The sequence below is a fragment of the Dipodomys spectabilis genome, unplaced genomic scaffold, assembly GCF_019054845.1.
Source record: "Dipodomys spectabilis isolate Male_0828 unplaced genomic scaffold, ASM1905484v1 ptg000054l, whole genome shotgun sequence".
Classification (NCBI taxonomy): Eukaryota; Metazoa; Chordata; class Mammalia; order Rodentia; family Heteromyidae; genus Dipodomys; species Dipodomys spectabilis.
Genome location: NW_024870731.1, coordinates 1,310,803 through 1,321,119, shown reverse-complemented (window position 1 = coordinate 1,321,119; position 10,317 = coordinate 1,310,803). Strand labels below are relative to the sequence as shown.

At 40.5% G+C, this 10,317-nt stretch overlaps 1 pseudogene; it reads right to left on the bottom strand.

The window, feature by feature from the left end:
* Positions 1–343: 343 nt before the first annotated feature.
* LOC122108063 overlaps positions 344–10,317 on the bottom strand; it is a 28,725-nt pseudogene continuing 18,751 nt past the window's right edge.

Genomic DNA, 10,317 nt, shown 5'->3' with positions numbered 1-10,317 from the left:
AAAAAAATATATATACATTGTTATTAAAAAAAAAAAGAAAAAAAGAAAGATTGGGATCTAACTGAGAAAACCAGAAACTGATATAATAGAGGAGAAAACTGAAAGGGAGATATTTTGAAGGTTTAGTAACATAATAGATATTACAGGCTGTAATATTAAGATGGATGCAGGCACTTACTGAGTAAGCTCATAGGCTCTGTGAGCCAAAAGGGATGTAATTCTACTGGCATTCTTTGACACATGACATTCATGCTTTGTTGCTGGGTCCAAAGCACTTTTATTTAACATAGGTTCCAAGCTTTTAATACTCATGGGGTCATATATGCTCAATTTTACCCTAAAATAGAAAAAAAAAAACTTCTATTGAGTGTCAATGCAAGCATGATTTTTCACTATGAGCTTAATTTTTAACAAATAAACAGAAACTTTATTAATAAAAACTTCACTCATCTAAATTACATCACGAACATATTAACCTCTCATTCTTTTCTTTGGAAAACAAAAAAGTATGGTTAGCTTAGATCAGAGATGGCAAGTAAACTGCTCAAAAATAGTTTCATATTCTAACAGGTATAGACTTTTCATCACTCCTGAAGACTTGGAAATTAAACTTTTTTTTACAAACAATAACTGTTTATTATTGTCAATAAGCTTTGATTTGTTAAATAGCAAATGATTATACACAACCTTAGACTTAGACATCTCATCTAAGGAAACCTCAGCGCTTGGCCAGTGTGAGAAATCATTCTGTTTTTCTTGTAGCTTCTGATCTACCTGGTAATGCTAAGAAAATTTAGGTAAATTACCAAGTTTAGAGACTCTACCTTTGAAGTGGCTTTTCCCTTTATTGCAAAATGAACCCAGCTCTCCTGATAATGAAAAACCATATCGTCACATTCACTGGGTAGTTCAGAGATTTGATTCCCACAAAGTCAAAGGAACTAGAGACCAGAATTGCTCAATTAGACACAGCACTGAAAAAAGTAAGAGGCTGGAGGCATGGCTCAGATGGTAGAGCAATGGCCAGTGAGCAAAAGGGTCAGATACTGAGTTTGAGTCCTGGTCTTGGACAGAAAAGAAAAGCAATTAGAGAATGAATGTGACATCTGAGTTCCTCTAAGCTGAAAAATGAGTGCTGATAGTCATACCAATGCTTTATATAGCATGTTGCTTTTCATGGTGTTTCCCTATCTAATGTCTGGAGAAGTGTGGGGATGATATAAATAAATCAGGGTACATAAGGAAACAATAGCTCATGGCTCATAATCTTGCTCTTGGTCTTATAGTCAGAGAATGACAAGCAGTCCTTTAATCTGGACTCTGACACCTGGAGTTGGATTGGGTTGCTTTCCAGGACAAGACTACCCTGGCGGTATGAATCCCTTTTAGGTGGGGTCCCCTGAGACCAAAGTGCACTTAAAGGTCTCCTTAAAGACCTCGAGGAAAGGCGGCATTACTTTATCCACAGAGACCTGCCGCTGGAGCTCCTTAGTCAGGGAAGTGACACCTGTCCCAAACAGTCCACAGGGCACGATGTGTTCAAACCATGTATGGTGCGTGTTGCAATTCAGCGCCAGGCCGTGGGATGTGATGTGCCTTCCACAGCGGACACCAATCGCGCAGATTTTGCTCTCGACCCAACCAGACTCCAGTGTAGGGCGGGGGCCGCGCGCAGGCATCTCGCAGGCCCCGGAGCTCACACAGGCGCACCGCACACTTCTCCAGCGCCGCCACGTGGGGGCGCAGGCGCAGGCCAAGGCGCCGCAGGTCGAGCACTGGGTGGCAGAGCAGCTGTCCCGGGCGGTGGAAGGTGGCCAGGCTGCCGCGGTCTGTCGTGCGCACCTCGGCGCCCAGAGCCCTCAGTTGCGCCGTTTCCTCGGGAGTCAGGCCGCCGCGTATCCCGGATGTATACACGGGGCCCCGCTGGCTCGCAGAGCAGGAGCGCACCAGCCTCGAGGCTTGGCCTGCAGCCTCCGCAGCCAGGACTCCTGCAGCGCCAGCAGCTCGGTTTACCGCGCCCGACCCAGCCACACCACCCTGACGACGGGCGGCGGCATCACGCGTGCTGCGCGGTCCAGAAATTAAACTCTTAAATTCCTAAAATTTAAATCACATGCTATCTTTGACACATATAAATTAAAATTACCTCCATTATTTTAAAAATAACAACATCACCTATGGCCCCAGCTTCCAAAGGATTAGCTTGTAATAGATCAGCATATCTAGAAAGATAAATACCTAAAGAGAAAAAATATGAATTTGAGTAAGAAATACTGAAATACAAAAAAAAAATCCAAATATTTAACCAATAATAGAGATACAAGATGTGATTTGTATGCATGCACGTGTGTATCAATACTAGGGATTAAACTCAGTGTTTTAAGATCTCAACTTGAGCTTTCTCTGCTCCAGGCTTGCATTCTACCACCTGACCCACACTCATTTTCAGCTTTTTGCTGGCTAACTGAAGATAACTCATGGATTTTTCTTCCTGGGTTGCTCCAAACTGTAATCCTCAAATCTAAGCCTCCTGAGTAACTAGGATTACCCTTGTGAGCCACCAATGCCTGGTACAGTCTGATATCTTTTCAAAGAGATGAAATGAAAGGTTAGTCAAGACAGCAGACATTGAACCAATGTAAAATGAAATGAGGGTAAAAAATCAGACTGAACAAATTTTATAAAATCACTTGGACCAGAACATTCTGGGAAAGGGATAGGAGTCTAGAGTTTGAACCCAGCCTTGAAATTTTGAAGCAAGTGTCTCTATCACTTGAGCTGTACCTCCTACTCTTTTTATTGTTATGTTTTTGAACAAGGTCTTCTATTTTTTGCCCAGGCAGTGATTCAATAATGCACCGCCACACCTAACATAACCTTTTAAAATGTAACCTCTGATCAATTAGAAGTAAACAATGTTGGTAACAAAAGATGCCAGTAGGGTCAATGGTGAGTGCTAATTCTAAGTTGATTGAAACTAGTGAAAAGATGAGAATATCGCAAAGTTGTGGGGTTTTTTGAGTCATGATTAGTCTACCTGTATGCAGTCCAGGCTAGTCTCAAAGTCTCCTGCCTCAGCCTTCTGAGAGACTGCAGACACACACCACCATGCCAAGATGAAGACATACATAATAGGCTGGGAAGGTGGCTCAGTGGTAGAGCGCTTGCCTTGCATGCCTGAGGCCCTGGGTTCGATTCCTCAGCACCACATAAGCAAAAAGAAAAAAGCCAGAAGTGGCGCTGTGGCTCAAGTGGTAGAGCACTAGCCTTGAGCTGAAGAGCTAAGGGACAGTGCCCAAGCCCAGAGTGAGTTCAGGCCCCACTACTGGAACCCCCCTCAAAAAAAAATTAATCTGTCAAACCAATTGTGTCAGGAATCCATCCTTATTCTAGTTGAGACAGTCTTAATTCCTCTTACAATTGCAATCATTTCCTTTTTTAGAGTGAATTAGAAACAGCAAAATATTTAAAGAAAAAGTAACCCATCTTTAAAAGAGGAAATATGGCTACAATCACATAATCAGCAACTCTAGATGGTAAACATATTATCAAGCACACTCCAGGAGAATGAAATAGGACTGATCAGAGAAAAAAAACAAACAAACCGAACACTTGAAAAAGAAATCATCACAAAAACAACTAGTTCATCCCTCTAAATCTTTTCTTTTCTACCAAGAAAATGTTTATAATCAAATATACTGTTGAAAATTGTGAAATTAGTTGTAAGGGAACATTGTCAAATTGTTTTGTCTAAGGAGTTAACTCACCTGGTTTCGATCAACCATAAGAAATGCATAGGATTCTGAAAGTTCCTTGTCTAAATGACCATCAAACTTCAGTTCTCTTCGCTTCTCTGTAAACTAAATGAAACTCAATCTGTAACTCTCCATATAATTATGTTTTATTAAGCTGAATCAAGAATCTTTTTCAAAAATTACAAGTTTCAACAGTTTTTTTATTTGTTAGTTAGTTGTGGGGCTTGAACTCTGGGCCTGGACGCTGTCCCTCAGCTCAAGGCAAGCACTCTACCACTTAAGCCACAACACCACTTCTGGTTTTCTGGTGTGTAATTGGGGATAAGAGTCTCATGGACTTTCCTGCCCTGGCTGGCTGTGGATCCTCAGATCTCAACCTCCTGAGTAGCTAGAACTACAGGTTTGAACCACTGGTGCCCAGCCAACAGTTTTTTTCCCCAAGATTCCAAACTAATCAAAGTAGAAATCATCTTTCCTTTCCCTATACTTTCTGCAATTCAATTTTCTTCTCCCCATTTGCACTGCTTTTTCACTTCATATCAAGTACTTAAATAAACATCGATCACCTGTTAATTTTTGTTGCTGTTTTGCTTTAATTCCAGTACTGGGGGTTTGAGCTCTTCCTTAACTATTTTGCTTAAGGATGGTGCTCTACCACTTGAGCCACAGCTCAATTTCCAGCTTTTTGGAGGTTAACTGGAGATGACTCTCACAAGACTTTACTGCCCCAGATGGTTCACTGTCCCGGGTGGCTTTCAAACAACAATGCTCAGATCTCAGCCCCAGGAGTAGCTAAGATTACAGGCATGACCTACCAGCACCCAGCCCCTTGTTAATTTAACCTGAACTTCTATTTAAAATCTGCTATACTCCCAAAAGTTATACACCATGCTTTAATTAATCACCCATTTTATTTAATGTGGTGTACTCCATAAATGACCAACATTTTAAACTTATAAACTCAATCAGGACAAAATTATCCTCTCCCCCCACCTTTCCCCTTCTCTTTCTCTCCCCTCTCTCTCAAATCCCCTTCATCCCTTTCTCTCCCTCTCCCTTCCTTTATCCCCCTCCCCCTGCCATACTGGGGCTTGAACTCGGAGCCTGGGCATTGTCTCTGAGCTCTTTTCTGTCCATCATGGGCTTGAACTCTGGACCTGGGCACCATCTCTCAGCTCTTCAGCTCAAGGCGAGTACTCTACCACTAGAGCCTCAGCGCCACTTCGGTTTTCTGGTGGTTTACTGGAGGTAAGAGTCTCATAGATTTTCCTGCCTGGGCTGACTTTGAACTGCGATCCTGAGATCTCTGCCTCCTGAGCATGCAGAATTATACATGAGTCACCAGCGCCCAGTTAATGCTCTACTTCTTTATAATTATTCTCCTTCTTAGGCCTATTAATATAAGCATATACAGTCTTACAGGGAAAAGTGAATTTGTATAAAGTTCTTAGAACTGTTAAAATTAATCCTAATCTACTGCCCTTTGCTTAGCAAATGCTCAGAGATGTTGATTTGAGACAGAGAATACCTAACATTTTACTTCAGTATATATGTCACCACTATTTAATAGAACTACAGAGTAAATTTTCATGTAAAATTTAACAAACTATCCCAATTATACCATGAAACTACATCAAATTACCGAGGCTGTGATTTTTTCTAGATGTCAGTATCATTACTGCTTTCAAAGATATTGTCATAGATGAATTCTGATACTTCTTTAATCAACATGTAAAGATACAAAATTAGTCATATTTCACATCCATTAGCGAGTAATTCTGTCAAATATTTCTCTTTTTTGGATAACACTGGGAACGGAAATCAGGGTCGCACGCTTACTAGATAATTGCTCTACCACTTGAGCCTCGCCTCCTGCCCCTATTTCCATTGTTACTTTCAGGTAGGATCTCAATTTATATTCTCACTAAAATCCTCCTAGTTGTGATTCCTGGAGTCACTGGAGATGAGAGGCATTTCACTCATCACTGTACCCAACCACTGTGCTTCCCCTGTATCTGGGACAGCATTGGTTCAGATGGCATCTTGAAACTTTTATGCCCAACTGACTTCAAATGACAATCCCCTGAATTATGCCTTCCAGGTACCTAGGATTACAGCTTTGAGCCACTGTGCCTGGCTAAAAGTATTTCTAAACATCCCATTTGTGTTACATCAGAATAACACATAAAGGTGCCTTTTCCTAAAGCAAAACTAAATACAGATTTTATTCATGAAACTGAGGTTAATTGCCAAAGATACTCAACATTTCCCTTCGTTCATAACTATTCACTAAATAAATTTGCACTAATGATATTAACACGAACCTCCCACCAAGCAATTGAAGAACTGTCCCTCAGTTCTTCAGCTCAAGGCTAATGCTCTACTACTTGAGCCACAGCACCACTTCCGGTTTTCAGGTGTTTTATTGGATTTAAGAGTCTCTCAGACTTTCCTGCCTGGGCTGGCTTTGAACCATGATCCTCAGATCTCAGTTTCCTGAGTAGCTAGGATTACAGGCGAGAGCCACCTGTGACCTGCTTTGTCCCTGAGCTTTTTTGCTCAAGGAGAGTGTTCTACTACTTGAGCCACAGCTCTACTTCTGCTCTTTTTTTTTTGCCCAAGCTGTCTTCAAACTTCAGTCCTCTAGTCTCAGCCTCCTGAGTTGCTAGGATTATAGGCATGAGATATAAGTGCCCACCTCCTAAGATGTATTTTCATATTAAATACAAATATAATCTACAATTGTCAAAATGATTGTCCCTTTAGTCTCATTTACTGATTCCATAACTTACTAATATATAAAGCAAAAGAAAATTCAGAAAAGATTAAGAAATATATCATCTCAATTAAAATGTTTTATGGAAAAGAGTAGGATAAACCAAAACTATCTTTGTAACAAATCAATCTAAAATGTGAAAACTAAATAAGGAAGTCTATGTTTTCACACACAAAATCCAAGATGTTTGATTACAAAATCTGAGTTTTATGCATAATTTCTGTTTCTAAACAAAGTGTTTTCTGTATCTAACATGCACAAAATAAATAGCTTCAAACTGCTAAACTTTACAAGGCTACCTAAAAAATTATTTCCCTTTCTTAAGCTGCTCCAACACTTTTTCTACAATCAACGTAATCATGAGTAAAAAGTAGTGAAATACAAATTTGCATTAGAGTTAACATTCAATTTTCCTCAAAAAGTGCTTAACATCTACAATTCATCATCTTCTGAAACCTTTGTGGTCTATTTTGTCTGTATATACCATAATCAAGTACCTTACTAGTTTTTGGTCTGAGATGGGGACTCAAACTTGGTACCTGATGCTTTCGTTCATTGTCTAGCACTGTTCCAACTGAGTCATGCATCTAACTCAGTTTTTATTCATGGTGTCAGTACTGAGGCTGGAAGGCCTGGCCTCAAGTTCTCATTTTGCTTTTCCCACTGATAGTTAGCACTCTGCCACTTGAGACACACCTCTGGTTCTGGCTTTTTGTTGGTTAACTTGTTAGATTTGTTGCTTTATCTGTTCTGCCTGGCTTTAAGCCTCTATCCTGAGAAGCTAGGATTATGACATGAGCCACAGGTACTGGGCTGTTGTCACTTCTTTCTAAGAAAGTATATATATTCCCATTTCCATGTGTCATTGTTTGAGGCAATAAACAGCCCTGTGACTATCCAAATCAAGAGAATATTTCATATGAACCAGCCATTTCACTTACTGAAATCACTATTCAACATGTTATTCATAATTTATACTACTTTTCAGATACTAAGAGCTATACATGCATTCTTTCATTTAATCATCAAGATCACTGGATGTAGTCATTTGCATCTGTAATTCTGGTATTTGAAAGGATATCAAGAGGATCAAAGTTTGAAGCTAATCTCTTAAATTCAGGAGATCTCATCTCAACCAATAAAGTGTTACACAGTCCAGGCCAACAGCCATAAATGTGAAACCCTGTTCAAAACATAACAAAAGCAAAGCCGGGTGCCAGCAGCTCACACCTGTAATCCTAGCTACTCAGGAGGCTGAGATCTGAGGGTCATGGTTCAAAGCCAGCCCAGGTGGGACAAGCCGTGGAACTCTTATCTGCAATAAACTACCTGAAAATCGGAAGTGCTGCTGTGGCTCAAGTGGTAGAGTACTAGCCTTGAGCTGAAGAGCTGAGGGACAGTGTGCCCAGGCCCAGAGTTCAGGCCCCATGACTGGACCCCCCACCCCCCAAAAAAAGGATAGGGCCCAGGCCCATAGTTCAAACCCCAGGACCAGCAGGTGGGGAGGGATAGGCGGGAGATACTAGGTGTTGATAATTATTTACATATGTCAGCTTGACTGGGCTATGTTTGGTCAACCTTATTCTGCGTGTTTCCGTGAGCATGAGTTGAACATTTAAATCAAGAGATTTAGTCTCAGTGGTAGAGTGCTTGCCTCGCATACATGAGGGCCCTGAGTTTGATTCCTTAGCACCACATAAACAGAAAAAAAGCCAGAAGTGGTGCTATGGCTCAAGTGATAGAACACGAGCCTTGAGATGAAGCATAAACAGAAAAAGCCAGAAGTGGTGCTATGGCTCAATTGGTAGAGTACTCTCCTTGAGCTGAAGAGCTGAGGGACAGTGCCCAGGCCCAGAGTTCAAACCCCACGACCGACAAAAAAAAAAAAAAAGAAAGAAAGAAAAAAGGTATCATCTCCTTCTGCTTGTCTTTAAGCTGAGAAATCAGTTCTTTACTGACTTTTGACTCTATTTTTACAAGCCTTCAGACAAGAAGTATACCCAAAAGGATATCCTGGTTCTCAAGTCTTCAAAATAAGAGTAATCTCTATATGATCAGTCCTCTCCCTTCTCCCCCCACCCCAAGTATTTACCTTATTGGCACATGTCAGCAATTGTGTTGATTCTGTTTCTTTGGAGAACTCTAATATTCTTTCTTTTTTTTTTTTTTGGTCGGCCATGGTGCTTGAACTCTGGGCCTGGGCGCTGTCCCTCAGCTCTTCAGCTCAAGGCGAGGGTTCTACCACTTGAGCTACAGCGCCACTTCCGGTTTTCTGGTGGTTTATTGGAGATAGGAGTCTCACGGTTTCTCCTGCCCGGACTGGCTTTGAACCGCGATCCTCAGCCTCCTGAGTAGCTAGGATTACAGGCGTGAGCCACCAGCGCCCGGCTCTAATATTCTTTTAAAAGTTACAATTTTGTTGAAGCAAAGTTTAAAATTTACAAATGTGCTTGTGAAAAACGTACTGAAAACTCCTACTTAATAGAAATTTCAGAAGTATCTTTGGAAAATATAAAAATAGTTGACCTAGGTTGCTTACATCTATATCTTAGCTACTCAGAAGGCTGAGGTCTGAGGATTGCCATTTGAAGCCAGCCAGAAAAGTCAATGAGATTCCTAGTTCCAATTAACCCTCAAACACACCAGAAGTAAAGGTCTGTTGCTCAAGTGGTATCATTCAAGGCCCTGAGTTTAGCATCTCCCACCCAGTAACTGCAGAGATAAAAATAAAAGTAAAAAAAAAAAAAGAAGACAAGAATGACAACTAGTCAGGTAGGTGCCAGTGGGAGCTAAGGATTATGGCTCAAAGATAAAGACCAGCATGGGCAGAAAAGTCTATGAAGATTCTTACCTCCAATTAACAAGCTAAAAGCCAGAAGTAGAGGTGTGGTTCAAGTGTCAGAGTGTAAGTCATGAGTGAAAAAGCTAAGGGATAGCACCCCAAGTCCTGAGTTCAAGCCCCATTACTGACACAAAAACAAAAATAGAAAGAAAAAGGAAAATTTAACAATAAATATGTCATCAGATAAATCTGACAAAATATGATCAAAACTTGTATGTATCTGAGAAAGGATTTCAGGGGTTGGGGGTTTAGCTCAGTGGAAGAGCACTTGCCTAGCAAGTCCCTGAATTCACTCCTAGGCTTTCTGGCTTCAAGTGACAATCCTCAGATCTCAGCCTTCTGAGTAGCTAAGATTTTAAGTGTAAATCACCTGTGCCAGCTATCTTGATTTTTACAAAGATACTTTTGAAATTTCTTTTAAGTAGGAGTTTTTAGTACATTTTTCATAAGCACATTTTTAAGCTTTAAACTTTGCTTCAACAAATTTGTGACTTTTAAAAGAATATTAGAGTTCTCCAAAGAAACAGAACCAACAGAATTGACTGATATGTCCCCCCCACCCCAAAAAACTATAATTTTAATTTGGTTGGCAGATACTATTACCAATCAATTCTCCCAAATTTGGTTTGCAGGTTGATATAATTCCAATTTTACAAAACTTCCAATGGCTTGTATCCCTCCCCCCTTAGAAGATTAAGAAGTTAGAGCAAGAAGATCCTATATTAAGTTTAGGTGCCAAGACTAGAGGCCTACTGGTGCTCCCAGGAATTTGAAGATGTCTACTAGTCTAAGAGGGTTTTTTTGTGTGCTGGTACTTGAACTCAAACCCAAAGAACAGAAGTGGGATTATTCTGTCACATTTTAAGAAAACATTTGGCTGGTAGAATGGATATTTTTACATTGACATGTCCAACCATCACTGAAATTTGAAATTCGTGCTGTGG